Source organism: Parus major, chromosome Z (genome assembly GCF_001522545.3).
Source record: "Parus major isolate Abel chromosome Z, Parus_major1.1, whole genome shotgun sequence".
Classification (NCBI taxonomy): domain Eukaryota; kingdom Metazoa; phylum Chordata; class Aves; order Passeriformes; family Paridae; genus Parus; species Parus major.
The window spans coordinates 25,460,990-25,480,349 of record NC_031799.1 but is presented as its reverse complement, the minus strand read 5'-3'; the positions used below and the strand labels follow the sequence as shown (position 1 = coordinate 25,480,349).

The 19,360-nt window shown below is 40.8% G+C and overlaps 1 long non-coding RNA gene across 1 annotated transcript in view; it reads right to left on the bottom strand.

Annotated features, from left to right (window-relative positions):
• Positions 1 to 364: 364 nt before the first annotated feature.
• The window catches only part of LOC117245596, a 35,430-nt gene continuing 16,434 nt past the window's right edge, over positions 365 to 19,360 (bottom strand). The window contains exon 4 of the long non-coding RNA XR_004500429.1: positions 365 to 689. This is a non-coding gene — a long non-coding RNA (uncharacterized LOC117245596). The remainder of the gene's footprint in view (positions 690 to 19,360) is intronic.

The following is a 19,360-nucleotide window of genomic DNA, read 5'->3' as shown; positions in this document are numbered from 1 at the left end:
ACCAGTCACTTCTACCTACACTTCTACTGTCTTTTAGCAACAGAAAAGCTTTGTCTTAAACTGCTTAGATCCATTACCTACAGTTGAGCCTTTATCCAACAAAAAAAACCCAACAAACCAACCAACAAAAAAAACAAAAAAAAAAACCACAAAAAAACCAAAAAACCCAACAACAACAACAAAAAAACAACCAAGCTTCACCTTTGTGAATTTAGCAAAAAGTATCTTAATGACCAGGTCAAAGACACCATGGTAACTAAGATGACAGCAGCTGTCCTGAAGGCAGTCACCACTAGTTGTGACAGCTGCAGAGGTCATGGTGGTTATCTGTTACAGTCTCTCTCAAAGTCACAGTGGTCTGCTGGTACAATGAATTTAGGAGACTCTACCTGCATCTCTGGGACCAGCCTAGCCACAGCCCATCAGGTCACAATCTGGAGGGACAGTACTCAGGTCACCTAGTCCCAAGCAGACTCCTCAGTTACATTTTATTCTCCAAACAAGTCCTACCGAGAACCGATCATAAAGCTGGTGGGAAGGGAAACAGTCATTTGGTTTGGGAGGGAAGAAGGATTTGGCAACTCCTTGGCCAGCTCACCAGATTGGCAACCCAGGTCTCACCATGTGCAGGCAGAGCTGATGAGGAGTGATGCTGCTGATGATATGGCAATTAAGAAATCAAACCAGAGCTGCAAGGAAGGAGAGGAATTTCACTGTCAGTTTCCTTCACTCTTACACTAAAACAGTGACTACCAAAAGCTATGATAAAGCAATAAGTCTTTGTTAAATATGTAAAATCCTTAATCTCTGCTATTGTATGCAGAAGCAGAACAGGATCTCCTTGATTCCTGTCCCCCTCCTTCTTATTCAGTGCTAGAAATACTCAAAATACTTCAAAATATTCTAGAAGCTACACAATCATATCTTTACAGTTTAGCAAGAAGCCTTCAACAGCAGAAAGGAAAACCCAAGTATTTCTCCTAATATTGAGCCACAAGATTGGGCAGGAACGAAAAATAATGTATGTTACCAATATACTCCCCTACACCACATTTTAAGTATTCTCTCAGTAATTTTTTAAAAATTATTATTTGAAATACAAAGATGCTGCTTGCCACTGTAGGGAGAAAATTTGTGTGGCCAAAGCTCAATTGGAGTTGAAGCTGGCCAGTACTATGGGGGATAACAGAAAGTTTTTTAAAATACATTAATAACAAAAGGTAGTGCAGAAGTTACTGTGGTATGAAGATGATCACAGGAACATGAACTTCCGTGGGATCTGCTGTTCCAGCTGGATCACTGTAAATCTGTGGGGCCTAATGGGATTCAGAGAGTATTTAATGAGTTGGCTGATGTCAACTATAAGGCCTCTCTCAACGATTTGTGAATGGTTTTGGGACTCTGGAAAGGCCCCAATTGACTGGAAGCTGCTAACATTGTCCCAGTTTCCAAGAAGGTTAAGAGGGACGAGCCTGCAAACTACGGGCCTGTCACACTCTCATTTCAGCGACTGACAAAATTTTGGAGATTACTCTGTGAGGTATTGAAAAACACCTGAAGGACAGCACAGTCATTGGTCACAGCTGAAACATGTTCACAGGGCAAAAATCCTGCTTGTCAAACTTTATTTTTTTTTATTACAGAGCAATCCACATAGCTGATCAAGGGAAGATGAGGGATGTTTGGAATCCAATAAAGTTTTTTAAACTGTCTTACAGGATCCTTCTGGATATATCATGTGATGGGTCAGCACTGGCTTAGTGGCCGTCCACAAAGGGCTACAGTGGATGGGGCAGCGTCAGGCTGGTGATCTGTCATCTGTGGGGTTCCACAGCGCTCCATCTTAGGGCAGTGCTCTTCAACATCTGCATAAATTACTTGGGACAGAACTCAGAGGGATACTAAGCAAGTTTGCTGACAATGCTAAATTGGGAAGAGCTGTTGACAGAAAGCCCCAGCAGAGAGACCCAGGCAAATTGCAGGACTGGGCAATCACCAGTCATGAAGTTTATAATAAAGACAGGTGCCACACCAGCACCTGGGACAGGGCAAGCCTGGATGTACTGACAGACCAGGACAGAAAAGGCTGGGAGAGAAGCCCCTTGGAAATGCACCATTGGGTCCTGATTTGAGGCAAGCTGAACATGAGCCAGCAGTGCCCTGGCAGCCAGGAGGGTCACCCATGTCCTGGGGACATCAGGCACAGCATCAGCCAGGCAAGGGAGGGGATTGTCCTGCTCTGCTCTGCTCTGGGGCAGCCTCACCTCCAGTGCTGGGGACAGCTCTGGGTGCCACAGTAAAAGAGAGATATAAAGAGATATAAAGAGATATAAAGCTATTGGGGAGTGTCCAAAGGAGGGCCACAAGGATGGTGAAGGGCCTCAAGGGGAAGCCGTGTGAGGAGCAGCTGAGGTCACATAGTCAGTTCAGCCCGGAGGACACTGAGGGAAGACCTCATTGCTGTTACAGCCTCCTTGTGAGGGGAAGAGCAGGGGCAGGCACTGATTTCTTCTGTGGTGACAGTGACAGCACCTGAGGGAATGGCCTGGAGTTGTGTCAGGGGAGGTTTAGGCTGGGTGTTAGAAGAAAGGTTCTTCCCCCAGAGGGTGGTTGGTCACTGGAACAGACTCCCCAGGGACAGGGTTACAGTACCAAGCCTGAGAGTCCTAGAGACCTTCTGACAACACTTTCAGGTCACCACTCACATGGTGTGACTCTTGGGGTGTCCTGTGCATGGCCAGGAGTTGGACTCGATGATCCTTGTAGGTACCTTCCAACTCAGGATAGTCTATGAATTTTTACTGATGTGACAGAAAAATAAAAAACTTCCATACTTAAAAAATACATGAAATATGTGGTTTGAAAACTATGAACAGATTTACAGGAATCAAATGTTTCAAGTTTGCAAAAACTAAGGGGTGTCAGGCAGGATAAAAAGAAAAAATAAAATGAGGTGCATCCACAAAACCCAAGTAGTTCATGACACTCCTTGCCATAGAGTGTGTTATTGACTTTGCTAAAAATTACCCACACTTAAAAACCCCAGATGGAACAAAAATATGATATATTTATCCACCAAAGGCTATTGAAACAAACAAATACCTTCTTGTGGCTTAAGGAAGTGCTGGACTACAAATTACTAGTAATTAGTGGTGTATTCTAGGAATGTACTATGTGCCTACCCCTTATATTCCCTGGGCACTTTTCTCTGGTCACTGTCAGAAACAGGATGAACCCTGTGGACCTTGACCTGATCCAGTAGACATACACCTGTATAAACCAAACAGAATAAAGTGACAGGGGGAAAGCTCCACTTCAGATCATTTCTTCCACTAGTGGCAGACTTAACAAAAGTGATTCTGTAATTTTGAAGTATTCAACCTTATCCATTTATGGACAAATGCATGCTGAACTCTGTAACTCTAGAAAGAGGATAATGTAGTATACCTGCACTTCTCTGAAAGCTTTCCAGACAGCTGGCCTCCTGGTTTCCCTTTTTTTTTTTTTAATCAACATTTAGCATTTCTAAACAATTTGGAGCAACATTTCAAAGAAGGCACAAGCTCTGCATCCCATCTCCAGACACATGCCAAAACTTATCCATAATTGCTAACTAAATTTCAAAGGCATGGAAATATTTTACTAGCTCTCCATCAGGTTGTGCAAGTGTCCACAGACAGATCTTGTTTGTGGGGGTGTTAATAGGGCATTTTGGAATGCCTAACCTAAACTACAGATTTGAGAGAAACCTGGCAAATCTACAGATTATCACAGAGTAGGAAATAAAGGATCTTCTCACTCCCACAGCAAGCTGTACTGAAAATTTGTTTTTCTGAGATGGAGAGGAAAATCTGCACACCTTTCTAATTATAATGATTTATTTATATACACACTGTGTTATGAAAAACAGTGTTTGCAAAGGAGGCCGTCCTGTTGAGCAGAGAGCGAGAACAACCTTCAGGGCATACTCATGCAGATTTACACTGATATTACCTGATAGCTGAGTCCTAAAGCAGCCTGGCTCTTGAGAAAAACAGAGGTGCTGGCTGCCAAACTGCTGAGGCTGCTCAGCCTCCTCACGACTGTTACATAGACTCCTGGGAATTTCTGAAGGTTTCTTTGTTCATTCTTGGCTTTTCTTCACTCTAAGTTTTATATCTTGATGATTATTTCATGCAGCACCTTCTTCTCTGCTGAGCTACCTACTGCATGGCACCAGGATTTTCAGCAAGGGAAGGGCAGAGCCCTAATGGCAAGTCAAGACTCCAGAGCAGTTTTCTGCCCAGAATATAGTAACACTTAAAAAGCAAAGCCTTGAACATATTTTTTTTTAAGAACTGTTCACACAGCTTTACCATGAACATGCATGAATCCCAAACTGCATCACCTGCCAGCTGCAGGCAGAGGGGCAGCATACTTGTAGCACAAAGTGCACAGCTCTCACTCAGGCATCCGCTGTGTCCTCATCACCAATGCCATGGATGAACTTGTGGGTTTCAGTAACTGCACTTACCGTACAGACATATAAATTCCATCTCTGCTGACCTTTCTGCCCAGTTCACCCCTTGTGGTTTCTGTACTAGGAGACAAGGAGGCTAGCAGGAGACTGATTCATGACTCGTCCAAACAATTAGACTAATACTCTTGCATATGATATTGAAGCCAACGCAGAATGATTTGTATAGTATTAACACTGCAGTATTAACACTTTTTTTAAGCAATACAGTGCAGACTAGATTAAGAACAATCCTATTTTTTCACATTAGTCAAAACTGTCAGTCCTGCAAAGCATTTGACAGCTAATAGATCAATTCATGTATAGTATCTTTCTAGGGGATCTGAAGACTCATGCAGTACATTTTGGAAAGACTGACCAAGGACACTCCAATCCTATAGACCAGACATAGCCATGAGTTGCAGAAAACCCTAAAGAGACAGATGGAAGCATGTGGCTCACCCTAGGTGCTGGGTGGCTAACATCTTGTAGAGACGAGTGTAACAGCATAAGCAACGCCCCACTGCAGCCAAAGGAGGCCAGCAGGCCTTTGGGGAGAGCAGGAACTGCTGCATTCAGACACAGCAAGTACTGCACAGTGATAAAAACTCTTGTCTGGCCCCCAGACCTTTTCTGCAGGCAAGCACAGAAGAGGATTCTAGGATGACACACAATTCCAAGTGCCCACCAGCGAGCAGCTGCCATGCTTGCTGGAGACATGCCGTTGTTCAGAGCACCCGGAATATTGAAATGCTGTGATGTTCCCAGCACTGCTGCCACACAGGTGTGCCAGAGAGGGCTTTGTCTAACTCCCAGGATGGGATCCAGGCTGCTCGGGTGCACCTGGACTGAGGGCATATACTACAGCATACCTCTGATTTCCTTCTAGTTTAAGGCTGTCTCAGTGCCCCATAAATAATGCCACCCACACCCCTCTTCCCCCTGGCAAGAACATTTCTGGCAGCATTGATATGGATGACTTAGAATCCCCTGGGAACTCTCTTACTATATATCACTGCCTTTAATGCTTTCTTTCACTGTCAAGTGAACCATGCTTTGGAAACCTTAAAGCCAAGTTTAAAAACTTGTGATTATTTTGGAAGCAAGCTGTGCTTTTATGCATAAATACCAGGAGACAGTAGAAAGACTGACAGAATTCATCAAGAAGCCAATATACACACATTGAGACAGTGCTTAAATGCAACTTTTAACATCTCATTACTCAAAACTTGGACACGCAAATACATATGCCAAAAATTAATAAAAGAAAAAAAAAAACAAAAACAAAAACAAAACAAACCAGCAAACCAACATGGAGATTTCCCTCATATCTGTTGTTGCTGTCATCTAAAACCTACAACAGTTCAGCCAAAGTAATTCTCTTTTATTAAGGACAGAGTGTAGAAAACACAGAAGAAACCAGGAATTTCAATCACCCAAACATATTAGAACTGCCAAACTGCTTTCCTCTTTAGACTGTTTAGACTAATTTTCCCATAATCCATGTGTGCCTAAAGTCTTTGGTTTCCTTCCTAGGTTACATGCATCTGGCGACTGGCTTGTAGTGGAGATTTATGAAAATGCTTTCAAGCATGAAGTACCACACTGCTGGCATTAACACAAAACTCCCTTAACAAAAGAACATTCCACCAGTGGAACAGTTGTTGATTGCTAAGTAAGTTGTACAGCGAACTTACTATACTTCCAGATATCCTATGCAGAGCATCAAATAAGGCTAGAGTACCCAAGCAGTCTTGTAGAAATGAAACCATTCTGACAGTGCTCCCTAGGATGTCCTCATGTGTGTACTGTCACAGAAGTCACATGGGGAATCGTGCATACCACATCTGATATAAACTGTGCATGTTGGCTGAAATAAAAACACCAGTTAAACTTATCTGCATACAGTCTCTTGGTAAGGCACCAAAGTACACAATAAATAACATTATTCCTTGTAGCTTGTCTGTACTTTGCCGCTGATATGCGATTCTTAGTATCTCAGTTTTTTTTAATCTTATCTCCTCCCGTACAGAAACACAAGCCAGCAGCCCTACTTTCCTTCAGAAAGCTATTTGATACAAGTGGACCAAAAGGAAAAAAGGGCCCCATTTCCTCCACAACTTCTCCTTCAAAAAGTGAGGTCACTGTGCACTGGTGTGCGAGTTGCTAGGAAAACCACCACCTCTGCTCCCTAGTCCAGGTAGAGAGCAAGTCAGGCAGCAAGGCATCCCCTTACAGTCAGCCAGCAGCAGTCTAACTCCAGAGTCCTGCACACACCTCAGCTCACCTCACTGGCCATGGAAAGTAGTCTTTCCAGCCCCTCCACTCTGCCTAAATCTGGTGGCCCCCTGGGTGCCTTTCTACAGGCTAATCAGGCAGATCAACAGTCAGATCTGCCACCTCCTTTGCTTTTTGCCTACTCTTTAAGATGACAGCAAGGAGCCAACAGGAAATTTGTGCCCTACCTCCCTCCACTGTTCCCCCACAAAGGTCTGTTTGTCCTTGCACTTCAGGGTCAAGGCAAGTCCATGCTTCCAAGGATTCTCCCTGGGCTTGCACAGATATCCAAACTGCAGAGGGATGAAGAAATAAAGTCTGTGGCTGTGCTGTATTGCTGCAGCCACAGGAAGCAGAGGACTATCACATACAGCCATTATCTTACTTGCCTTCCCTCACAAATCTCCAGAGCAGTACCTGTGGCAGTACCCACAGTGCTGTGACAGGCAGTTCCAGCAGTGTCCCCTTTGCACAGAGGACAGTGCAAAAGATCAGTCTACCCATCAGGCATAAACTGTCCCTACGGTAATTCCAACATTTCTTATCTTCCAGGATTAATTGCCCAAAAAATGAAATGGGACAGATTAGTCTGCTCAGTGGTTGTGCCAGCATGTACTCACATTCAAAGGTGTGAGTGTCACCTGCTTTTTTATACCAGATTTTAGTTTCAAGAACTCACTCCACTTAAGAGGCAGTCAAAGAGCTTTTGTTACCTTCTTACCTTTTCAGTTTCTAATGAAAAGGATATTTTTCATAATGAAATGGCATAATCATTTTGCAGTGCCTTGTAACAGACAATAATGCCACCTCCATCTTATCTCACTTGTGGAGCCTGCAACAGAGAAGATTTCACAACAACAGAAGTACACAGAGACAGGACAGTATTTGCAGAGCTATTCAGGATAGCAAAACCCATCAGCTTTTGAGAAGGTCTGAATTCATGGCCTCTTTGTTTGTTCTAATTGCCTCACAGGACATAAACACAGCTAATGCCTTTTAAAATTAGCCTGCATGTAGTTGAAAATGTATTTTCCAAAACCGAGAGCCACCTAATGGACACTGTCTGCCACATCTGCCCCAAGCACTATTCCAGGCCCTGAAATCAACTTACAGAGCACACAGAGGATAGCACTCTGTTCCTACAGAGCTTTTACAGGGTTCATGACTTTGGGAACTGTGACACCTCAAAATCTCCTGAATTCCACAACAATGTACCATTTAGAAAAACAGACTCACACACATTAAGTGACATAAGCACACCAATAGTTTCCTCTGAAGAAGCAGATTTTCTTCCTAAATATGCACGTTTTTACATGCAGTGTGTTAGAGCCAAGAACAAAACCTCTGGCTTCCCAAAACAGGAGGGAAAACAATCAGAATATAGATATGTTCATGGCTATCAGTATCTCAGAGATGCCTGAAAAGCCTGTGCAGGTATTCTAACTTTTCCTGACCACACAGGAGAAAAGAAGATCACAGGTGCCCAAGATTATCAGTAGTCTGATGAATAACAGTTTTTATTGGTTACTGTAAATGAACAAGACAATGTACCCATGATCTTTGATGTGCCTGAAGGTCATTCCTCTAAGACATTTTTAGGGACTGAAGCATTAACAGCAACTGTCTCCTGAAATAAAACTGAGTAATTTTACATTTCACTCTTCATTGCTTAAGAATCAAATGGACTTCTGCAATTGCACACTTAAACCCAGCACTCAATATTTCCCTGAATTCCTCTGTGTGAAGAAAAAAAAAAACTAAGTGAACATCAAAACAGAAAACAATTAAGGTAAATTAGCACTGTCATGATGTTCTGTCTTTTTCATTACCCAGGCTCTCCCTTCAAATCTTACTCAATTGATCCATTTCACTAACATGGTAAAGAAATCTCTCTTTTGTCAGGTTAGTTTACTGAGCAGCATGCTGAAATAGAATTGCTTACTTTCCAAACTGCATTTATCTTGCTCTCCCTGTATTCCAGGGCAGAACTGTCCTACCTTGACTCAAACTAGGAAACTTCTCCAGCTAAAGGACAGTCTGCAGAATTCACATACATCACTTCTTTTTCCATTTTCCGTTAAGAAAAATCTTTTCCCAGTATTCCTGTCTTCCTGTGAGATCTGTCCAGCCCAATCTGTGCCTCCCAAAACCACAGTACAGTACAAAAATGTACTTCCTGCACTCAGTAAGATTGATACCTACTCAGCCCAAAAATATTACTCTAAAACACATGCTAAATACTTGCAGGGTGAAGCAAGGCCACTCTGGTTTTTAAGTCCAGTGTTAAAGAAAGGTGCATGTTTTATAACCTCAGTAACTATAAGGTTGTCACTAGGGTAGGATGTAAAACTGCTAGGTCTCATTGATAAGCTCAAGAACACACACGGCCTTGCAAGAACCGTGATCACTTGTGATGTGACCAGCAGGCATCTGCTGAGGGACTGCCACCTGAGGTCACTCATCCCCCTACTCACTGAAAACACACAGCCAAGGCTGTTCTCCAAGGTCAGTGCTGCCCTGTCTCTGCAGCACACAGGGCTGAGGGAGCTCAGTAAACCTCAGCATGATGATGCAGAGGGACACCTCCACACATTAACAGTTTTGGGGAAAAAAAAATCTACTAAATGCTAGAAGATTGCTTGAAGTCTGCATCTCCTCCTTTCCTGCACGTGTTCTGTGGTACAGTGTACTAAGAGGGAGAGAACATCAATACAGCTCTTTAAGTGACAGTTCCCTTGACTTATTTAATCCAGTTTACGCCACTGCTTCTCAATGGGAACACTGGCAAAATAACATTCTGCAGCAATATTAATGATAAAATACACTTACTGAATCAGAATTCTCCTATCCTCCTATAAAGCACTCACTGGAGAAAACACAAGGAAGACAGATTACAGAATATACAGGGACAACAGAAGAAAAAAATTACAGAACACAAGAACTTTCTTTTACTTTCTCTCTCGTGATGAGGGAGAGCCCATATGCAGCAAAACAGCAAGTAAAATCTTCTTCAAAGTTCTTGTGCTCTTACTGAAGCTTGTTTTGCTTTTCCAGTTATTCATTCCTCTAGTGCCACCATAGTATTTATTGAGGTTTACAAACAAAAACAGCTGTAGGCTCTACAGATTAACTGAATATCAACACATTTCAAACTATAAATTAGTTTTAACCGCATCATTACTAAACAGAAATTCTCACAACTTACATTTGGAATTTATAGTGACAAACTGAACAGCTTTCATAACTTTAAACACCTTTTTTCTTTTTCTTTTTTTCCCCCCTATTCTTCCCTGACCTGATGAGAGACAGTTGTTCCTGTTTGAGGAGGAGTCTTGGTGATTGCTAAAAATTCATACAAAGGGCACCATCACCTCTGTTTTGATATACTTTTTCTTAAAAAAACCCAAAAGCTTACAATGTACTCCATCTACCTGAGTAGAATATCAATCTATTACCCCAGGTTTGTCTGAAAATAGTTCCACCAAGTAAATATCAGGGAAAAACCCCGTCAACTGAATCTTTATCAGAAATTAGGAGGAAGGCTAGAAGTCACTTCTGAGACACAAAATGATACTTTACCTCTGGGAACTACTTCTGACTTTGTTTTTTCAACATTTCTCAGCAGTTAAAAAAATAGCAGAGCGGGAGATAAGCAAGAAAGACGTGTGCTAAGGTCTTTACAAACAATTCTGTGGGTGAGGGTCTTCAGAAGGAATGGGTGGTAATATCTTTGAAATGTCTCTACCAGCCTGTACCAAGCTGCAAGTCTGTTACAGAACCCAGAGAATCTGGCTGCTGAACCTCAGGGTAACAGACTAATGGGTCCACACAAACTGTATTCCAGGACCCAGACACTCTGAACTTCTGAACCTTGGGGTAAAATGTCAGGTTCAAGGGGACATATGGGGTATGCTGTTTGGGAAGGCTGTACCTTCCCAGTACATCAGACAATGGGGAAATGAAGAGGGAAACGTGAGACCAGGATTTTAGGATAAAAGGAGGCTGCGCCCTCCAAAACCCTGAGAGAGAAATCCCCATAGGGGTATGCCCCTTTGGACTCTCTCCCTTTATTCAAATAAAGCTGCAGACTCCTTCATGGGCACTGCCTTTTTCACAGTGATTTTCTGCACACATGAAATAAGTCTTGGATCTAAATAAAGGTTAAATCTGTTAATCTGTATTAAGAATATGAAGAATATTAACTTTCAGATCCTCTTTCTTCTTATCCTCCTTACAGACTAATTCTGAGATATACTGTCTTCAGTCTTCTATTTCAAGCAATGAAAATATTCTCAAGTTGCCCAGAAGACTGGTTTTCCACTATGATCCATACACCATTACAAGCTTTACACTGCATCAAAAGATTTCACAAGGAGAACTGTATTTGGGCTTGTGGTCCTCTCTTAAGTCCTATTATCTCCTGCACATCCTTCTATCCCCTTCTTCCAGACCCTCATATTGTCCCATTATGTGCTCCTGCCTGTGTTATTAATTTCTTCTGTAAGAAGGATATTTGGGGACCAAGGTTCAGAGTAGAGTTCTCTGGGTGACAACTGCTGTGGTCAGCTCATATCTGACTTAGGTGAATCATCAGTCCATCACTCTCAGTCTTTTCAGAAGTGCCCTACCCAAGAACAGAAGATTCTCTAGTACTGTGTTAGGCAACTCTTAATCACCTACACAAGAGGAAGCATGAAAGTCATTTAAAGCTCTTTACAGCTGAAATAATTGCTTTCAAAATCTGGGATTAGAGCTTTTGTTGCTCAATGCATTAACAATCTTGAAATTTAAAAAAAAACCAAACAACTGCCCATCTCTAAAGCACATGCAGAAATATTTACATAATTTACATAAAAAAACACCTTAAAGGCAGGTTAGCACCACTAATGCTGACCTAGCAGGAGCTAAAGTAAATGACTCCTCTTCTGAGGAGCAAACCCAACACAGAAGAGGTGGTCATGGCTGCAGAGTGAATCATTTTCTCTCAACTTCTTCAGACCAGTTCATTGCCAGTGTATATCCCTAAGTTCTCCTGTGCTTATAAGGCACCTTTGCCTTCAAAATTTCTTGAACTTCTGAGGTTTTTTTTTTTCTTAGGTGTCTAAAAGAAAACCTCTTTACAATACAGTTTGAACAATTACTCATGGACCACTGATAGACCACAAATTGTTTCAGACACCTAGCAAAGGACACAATGCCCTAGTAGCCCCCTTCTTTTTAACATAAAGAAAAAATGCTTTGTGTTGTGCAACAGGAGATTTCCATTTTAAATACATTACTGATTCTTACTTCTATGCATTTTCAATTAAGAGAAGTCCAGCTAACAATTCTCAACATAGGCACACTGCTGTGCATTTAAACCTGTGATTACCTGCTTGGTCTGCTCTCAGTCACAACTAAAAGGAATGTTACAAGTAAAATGCACAGCCAAAAGTTAAATAAATAGAGATACATAAAATAGTGAGATGTATACTTCTGCTGTAAAGTTGCATTAACCAAGCCAAACTCCTCCCTGAATTGAAATGCCATCAATTACTGCCTTTGAATGGCAGTCACCCAGATTCTCCGTATCTCTTTAAAACATTTAATGTTTTAAAACATTTAATGTCAATCTTCCTGAAATATGTCTTTATTTTTTATTATTATTATTATTGAAGCAGAGGGAGCTGGAATTTGAAGGAAAATGAAGGGAGCCATTAACCTGAAGTGATATGACATAGAGACAAGTTTAGGGCAGCAGCATTTCCGACAAATGAGGGGTAACCTCGCAAAAAATACCTTCCTCTTTCCTACAGTTTCTCATTTGTCCAGAATAAACCATAATCCATCCTTCACTGAGGACAGACTTAAAATAAGATCTCTTGCTACTGTGTTGAATTTGGCACAGAAACTCTTTTACCCTTTGGGAATCATGGACACATTCCAGCAATGGAATGGAAAACATATTTTTCACCAACCTTTTTAAGGTATGCTGAAGTTTAAAAATTGGTTCAGACAAATCAACAATGCAACATTACTTATCAGGTTTACTTATCAGAGAATTAACTTCAAGGCTTTTGACGAATATTTCAACATGGTAACTATTAGTCTTTAAAAAACCCAAGGACAAATTTTCCTTTCATACCCCAGGGACTGTCAACTACATTCAGCTAAAATAACTCCTGTGCCCAGATCTGTCTTGCATGTTGATGACATTGTTATGAAATATCATTCTGATCTTTGGGAAGCAACATTGTGCATCTTTACCTTGCAGCCTTTATCATGGAAGATAATTTATAATTGCTGTTGCAACTCTACTGAGGCTACTGTGGAAGCAAGGCAACAGAAGACACCAAAATATTCAAGGTAAAGAACACAGAAAAAGCTGGAATAAAACCTGAAATGACTTGTGACTTCACTCCAAAGTAAACCACCGGCTCCTTAAAGTTGTATGTTCCTCAAAACTGTTGGAGGGGAAATTCCTTGGGTGTAAGACATATTAAGCCTGGTCATTCATAGTGTACCTTTAAAACTGAATTCTTCAGCCTATTCTGTATCTTGAAACGTGCCGGCACTGCCTTTACTATAGGCACCCTACAGAAATCTCTCAGGAATGCAATTTTTCTAGCACAAAATAAATAAAACAACAGAAACAAAACTGCATTTATATAGACTATCCCAGGTTAAACCAGAACAGGGAAGGGTGAGGAACCATGAAGAACAGTTGAGGATCAGACTGGATCCAAATCTTATTCATTCAATTTTCTATTTCATAGCAAATTTCAACACTAAAAAAACAGATCATGTTTCAGATACTTAAAGCTTGCAGGGAGGCAACACATAGCTGCTCATTCAATTATTTTGTAATTAGCCAGACGTGCAATCATTTTCCCATACAACATAACTCAGTTTTTCCCCACCTAGCAATTATTCTGCATATCTAACAATGTGTTATTCATACTACATCCATCTTAGACGTGTTTGCTTTGATATATACTGGGAAAATCCGTGCTGGCATCCCCTAGCACCTCATTAAGAGCAGCACAAAAGGGAGAAGGAAAAGGGGAGCAGGAGGAAAACAAGAGCAACCTGTGGCTCTGTGTTCTGTACACACAGTGACCTGCCTTGACCACCACACTGCATGGAAACTGTATGAGCATTACCAGACAAAATGGTTGTTGGGAGAAGAAGGGTTAAAAGGTGCTCTGCATTTTGCAAAGAGGGTCTCATCAAGTTCACTGTGGAAAGATCTATTAACAGTCTTACAGAAGGACAAAACATGATTAGTTATCGGGGTTACAGACATTAGGCAAGGACACAGCTCTACTTAAAGCATGTTTTGCAGAGAATTCATTATTTTCACAGCTGAAAGTTCTCGGCAAATTCATTACGGACCAGTTTCTGCCAGTTCGGAGCCTCTCAGAGCAGATAACTGCACTGTTGACACAGTAATTTAACAGAATCAGGGGGTAATTCTCTGTACTCCCCATCTCTTTCAAATTAGTGGAGGACAATACAGTGTAACAACAAAAAGGAGAAAAGAGATTTTCTGCACGATGATGTCTCTGTGATTCACTGAACAAATGTGTCCTGCAGCCTGGCTGGTTGAGGTCATGGAAGCACAAGGCACCTGTGTTAGAACCAACACAGGTTTTATACTACTAATAAAACCTGGAAGAGGCATCTGAAGTTTGTCCCACCCAAACAAGCTTAACACATTTCTTTTTAATATCAGGAGAGGGGAAAGACATTTTCTTTCCCTTAGAGTAGGGCATGCTGCAGCTTTTGTCAGAGACAAAGCACTTGGTGTTACTCCTGGATGGGGATGGATGCAGCAACATGTCCTTTACTCTCCTGCCCTATGCTTTTACAAAGCAAATATTTTACAATGTGCCTTTCAAAAATAACTTAAGGATTTCCCACCATATTAATTCCTATGCTAGAAAGAAAAAAAAAATTAACATCCTCTTTCAATGCATTTGAAAAGGAATGGGAAATACCACCTTAAAAGTAACACGAAATTTTCAGATAACTTTTCCTCAGAGGTGACCTGCCTCACTTTTCCCCTACCACTTTTTCATTTATACTGACTCTGGTTTCCCTTAGAAACTAAGCTTTTTATATTCTATTTACTTGTTTTTAAATCAACTACTTTCAGGTCCTTTCACATCATGCCGTTCTTGCAACATCTGTAGCTATCCCTGTACTTTGAGCGTGGCCTGCAGAGATCACTCATGTGAAGCTGGTCTCTTTACCCCCTCATCCATCCCACCTTCCTCCACAACGCCCCTCCCAAAGGGCAAGAATTTTGAATGTTAGCAAGCAACAGCTGTCACTTGCACAGTATAATTCTTATCTAGGAAACTTTCCAAAAGTCACTCAATCTTTCCGGATCAAGGCGTATTTTGTTAGTTTGTTACAAATAAATGTTAAATTGCATTAAAGGTCTTTTGTGTTTGTCAGACTACTTCACGTAGTCCACTACTTCTGATTGACTTCCAGGGGTGTAAATGAAGAGATCTGAATAACACCATCCATGCACTGCCTGAAGAGAGAGTGGAGGAGAATCCAACCCCACTGTACTCTGGAGTATTTCCTTATCTTACAGTTCTTCACTACATTAGCTTCTAAAAATGACAGTGAAAGATGCTCTTTTAAACAAACAACAGGAACAAAGGATTTTCAAAATTGTATTTCACTACCAAAGTATACTTGTTTCCAGAAGAAATTACACACACAATCATACTCCCAAACTGTCTAAACAAAACTGTAGTAACATGGCTGAAGTCTGCCCTTCTCTAAAAAAATACAGCTGCACAGTTGCTCCAAAACCAAAATCACAGGCAAGAAAATGCCCACTGTTTGCATTTTTTGTAGGATCAGACCAAAAGTATCCTCTGCAATCAGCAGAAAAATTTTAGATGACTGCGTAACATCTGAATTGTGTAAGTATTTAAACTATAGCAAAATTTGCTGTTTTGACTTATCAAGTGAATTACCACAGATCCATCAGATGACCTATGGGAAAAAAATCTCCTGTGCCTCTTCCATGACAGCCTACATGCCACAAAATTAATGATGCTGAATATCAAAATAACCTTCTTCAAGAGCTGTAGCTTTCATTTAAATATTCACAGCCTTAAGACTGCTTTAAGATAAATTATTTTATATTAACAGTAAGGGAGTCAGATTTACAAAGTCAGTAAGAATTCATAAGTTTTGCATTTTAATCACTCATAGCCACTGCATTTGATTTACTCCCCAGTTTCCATCAGAAAATAAAAAAGTTTTGAAGAATGCATCATTCTTGATGTAAATCTCTAGCAAGCCTCTGTCAGTCATGTTAGTCCTTTCACTCATGTGTTTTCCCACCTTCCTGATTGCAACAACATAACCTGTTTAATTACTTCATTACTTAATGATTTCTAACCTTGAAAGACTGCAAATATATGAAAAGTTCAACGAATGTACACCAATTCCTCATGGAATAAAAGAAACCATTACAAACATCAGTATAATTTGTGGATTCCCTATCCTGACACCTTTACAAAGACAAAAAAAAAATCTAGAGGCCTGGAATGCTTCTATCAAAGGATATGTATCTACAAACAAAAGATGAAAATAAAATTTCATGATTCTAATACAGTATTTCCTTGGCACAAAGTGTACATTCCCTTAGCTGTATCACAATAACAACCTCTGGCAAGCTACTATTCCAAAAATTATAGCTTAAAAAGAAGTTTCAGTGCCGGACATCTGTTGGGAAGACTAAGCCCCTGGTAGTTTTTCTGGCAAGTTATTTTTTTTTTACTTACGTATTTATTAATTTCCAGTTTTCAGCAGTTCATTGTACCTTCATTCAACTACAGGGAAAGAACTGCTTAGTTTACAGCACAGTTTTATATGCAAATTATATTCAGTAGAGTCTCTACTCATCATAAGTGTCAACAGGAAAAAAGGCACAACAGATTTAAGGCTTGAGATTTTTTTCATAAACTTTGAAGGAACACTGAAATTACAAAGCACACTGAACTCACTGTAAAGCATTTTCTCTAAGCCTGTGCCAAATGAAGTATATTAAAGCATTTTTTTCTTCTAAATGTACTGTGAGACTTCATGCTCTATTTTCTATTTCTAAATATTTGAGATAATTAGGAAAGTCCTGTCTTCAGCATGGAGTCAAAGTTACTATTTGCTTAGGTCCCCTTAACTTAAGTTTGTTTCTAATCTGTGAAAACATTTCCATTACATTTAGTAACACTGGAGACAAAGTAAGTTTTCAACCCCATACAAATCAAATTTCAAAAAACCTCAGAATTCAAAATGAAGAGATATTTTACTGCCAATAGGAGGAGAAAAAGTCTTAACAAATCGGCCAGTTGTTGCACTAACAACATCAAATAAAGAAATTGTAGAGCTTATTCTACCCTTTATCAATAATGCATGGCTGCGCACAGACAATTTATAGCTGTTTTCCATCACTAGGTATTGTGCAGTACTAAATTCAGTTGACAAAATTCAAGGACAGTCCACCCACACAGCTAAAGTGAGTCAGCCAGGCCACTTTGAATAAACATTTTAAAGGCATAAAGTGGGTTTTATTAGCATGCTGAGACACGGCTCCTAGTGGACAAAGCATCCCCTTTGAAAAAGCAGAAGTACATTTAGCAGAAAGAAAGATGAGTTACCCTTGTGCCTTACATGCAGAGAAACAGCAAGAGGGGAAACAGCAAAACGTAAGTAACAACTCAAACCCCTGAATTTAAGATTAAAACATGAAACAAGAGAATGTGCTTTCTATACTAAAAACTGATTGTCATTCTCAGAACATCCTGACAGTTGCTGAATTGGTGTCAGGTTCTAACACCAAAAGAACTAAAACCCAAACCGCTTTGGCGGGATTTTTTCTTTTTTTTACATTTAGGTTGTTCCAAAGATTAATAGACTTATTTTTTTTTTAATTCTTCACAAGTCATATAAATCAGAAAAGCACACAAGCCTTTCAGCAATATTAAGAACTAGTTACTGTATTGAAATAGCTCAGCAGCATTTACTGTGCCAGTAAAAAAGTGAGGGGTGGGGTCCCTTCCACAGACCAAATTCACCAAAATATGGTATGGCACAAGTTAGCTGCTCTGGGTCAGTAGCACGACTTCCAACCATAGTGCTCCCACCACCTGAATGCCTGAAATGCAGGAAAGCACCAGGGAGCCTGGAGCACATGTGCTGGCCACCAGCAGCACAGGCTGCAGACACATGGTCTGCACATCCAACAGTTTTACCTGGACTCCAGCAGTCACCAATATGCAGGTGGGACGTCCACCTGGGCCCTCCTCAGCTTGGCTTCAGACATGGAGTCAGGTGCAACCAGCCACAAGATGGATGTCAGCACCACCAGGAGGTGGGTTTGGGTCACACTGCAGGCTTCTCCTGCTGCAGGAGTCAGGCTGCACAGCTGGCCTCCCTCTAGAAACTGGCAAGCACGAGGTGACATTGTGACAACCTTCTCATACCCAGAGCACCACTCCGGGTGGGACCCTCCAGGTGTCTCTGGCAACTGGCATAATGAGATGGCACAGAAAAAAATCCTTCTGTACAATGTGGGAAGGTGGAAGCTGTAACTCAGCATGGTTGGGCAGCTTGATGGCCTTGTGGCATATTTAAGCACAACCACAAATTAGGGGAGGAAAGATGAAAGAACCAGAGCTTAAGCCACAACTGTTTTAAGTTAGTCAAGTGGAAATGCCTGGTCAAATAAAAAAAGTGACTGTATTTAATTGTGCAGGTGTTGAGAGAAGAAAAATCAATCTTTCCAGTGGTTCAGAACTGAGCAAAGCTTAACTGCACTGACAATACACGTATTTTCTCAAAAATCAGATCTTCCTTGCACATGAAAGTATATCAGGGCCCTGTGAAGCCAGCTAATCAGTGTGTAAAACTCCAATTTAACTGCTCCAGCAAGCACAGACAACTCAGTAAGGCCAGATTTCAAGATAAACAGAAGTGTAAAACAACTACAGCTTAAGGATCACCTAAGCAAGGTGATTGTTGAGCATCTGTATTTCAACCAGTCTGTATTTTGATATGTCAGAAGTGCAAGACTTTCTTCATGAAGTTGGTTATCTGAGTTTTTTCCCTCTTAAATAGGCTGAGTTTCTGCTGTGAAAAGTGAAAATGCTGTTTTGAGTTTGTTGATATTGCAGTATCAACCCTTTCTTTTTACTAAAATCGAAGCTAAAACAAGGCTACAGCTTTGAGAAAACCCAGGCAAACCCTATGAAGCAATCATGGTTTTATAAATGGAAATTATTTTTAATAAGTCTGTTGCTCATCTCACATTGCCAAAGTCTGTGATCCAATTAGAAGTGCAGTGCTTTAATAGTCTGCACAGAGATCACATTCAATGAAGTTCAGACAAAATACTCTTGGGCCCTCTCTATGGAGTGTATCACACCAATATCAAGCTGGCTTTTTAACAGAGGAAAAAAGCACTGAGGTGTTCACATTAGTATTTCAAGATATCAGTAACTGTACAAATGCAAAATGCCTTGAGCACAATGAAATGTTGTGTTACGTGCCATCAAACCACACCCAGTTTTCAAATACTGT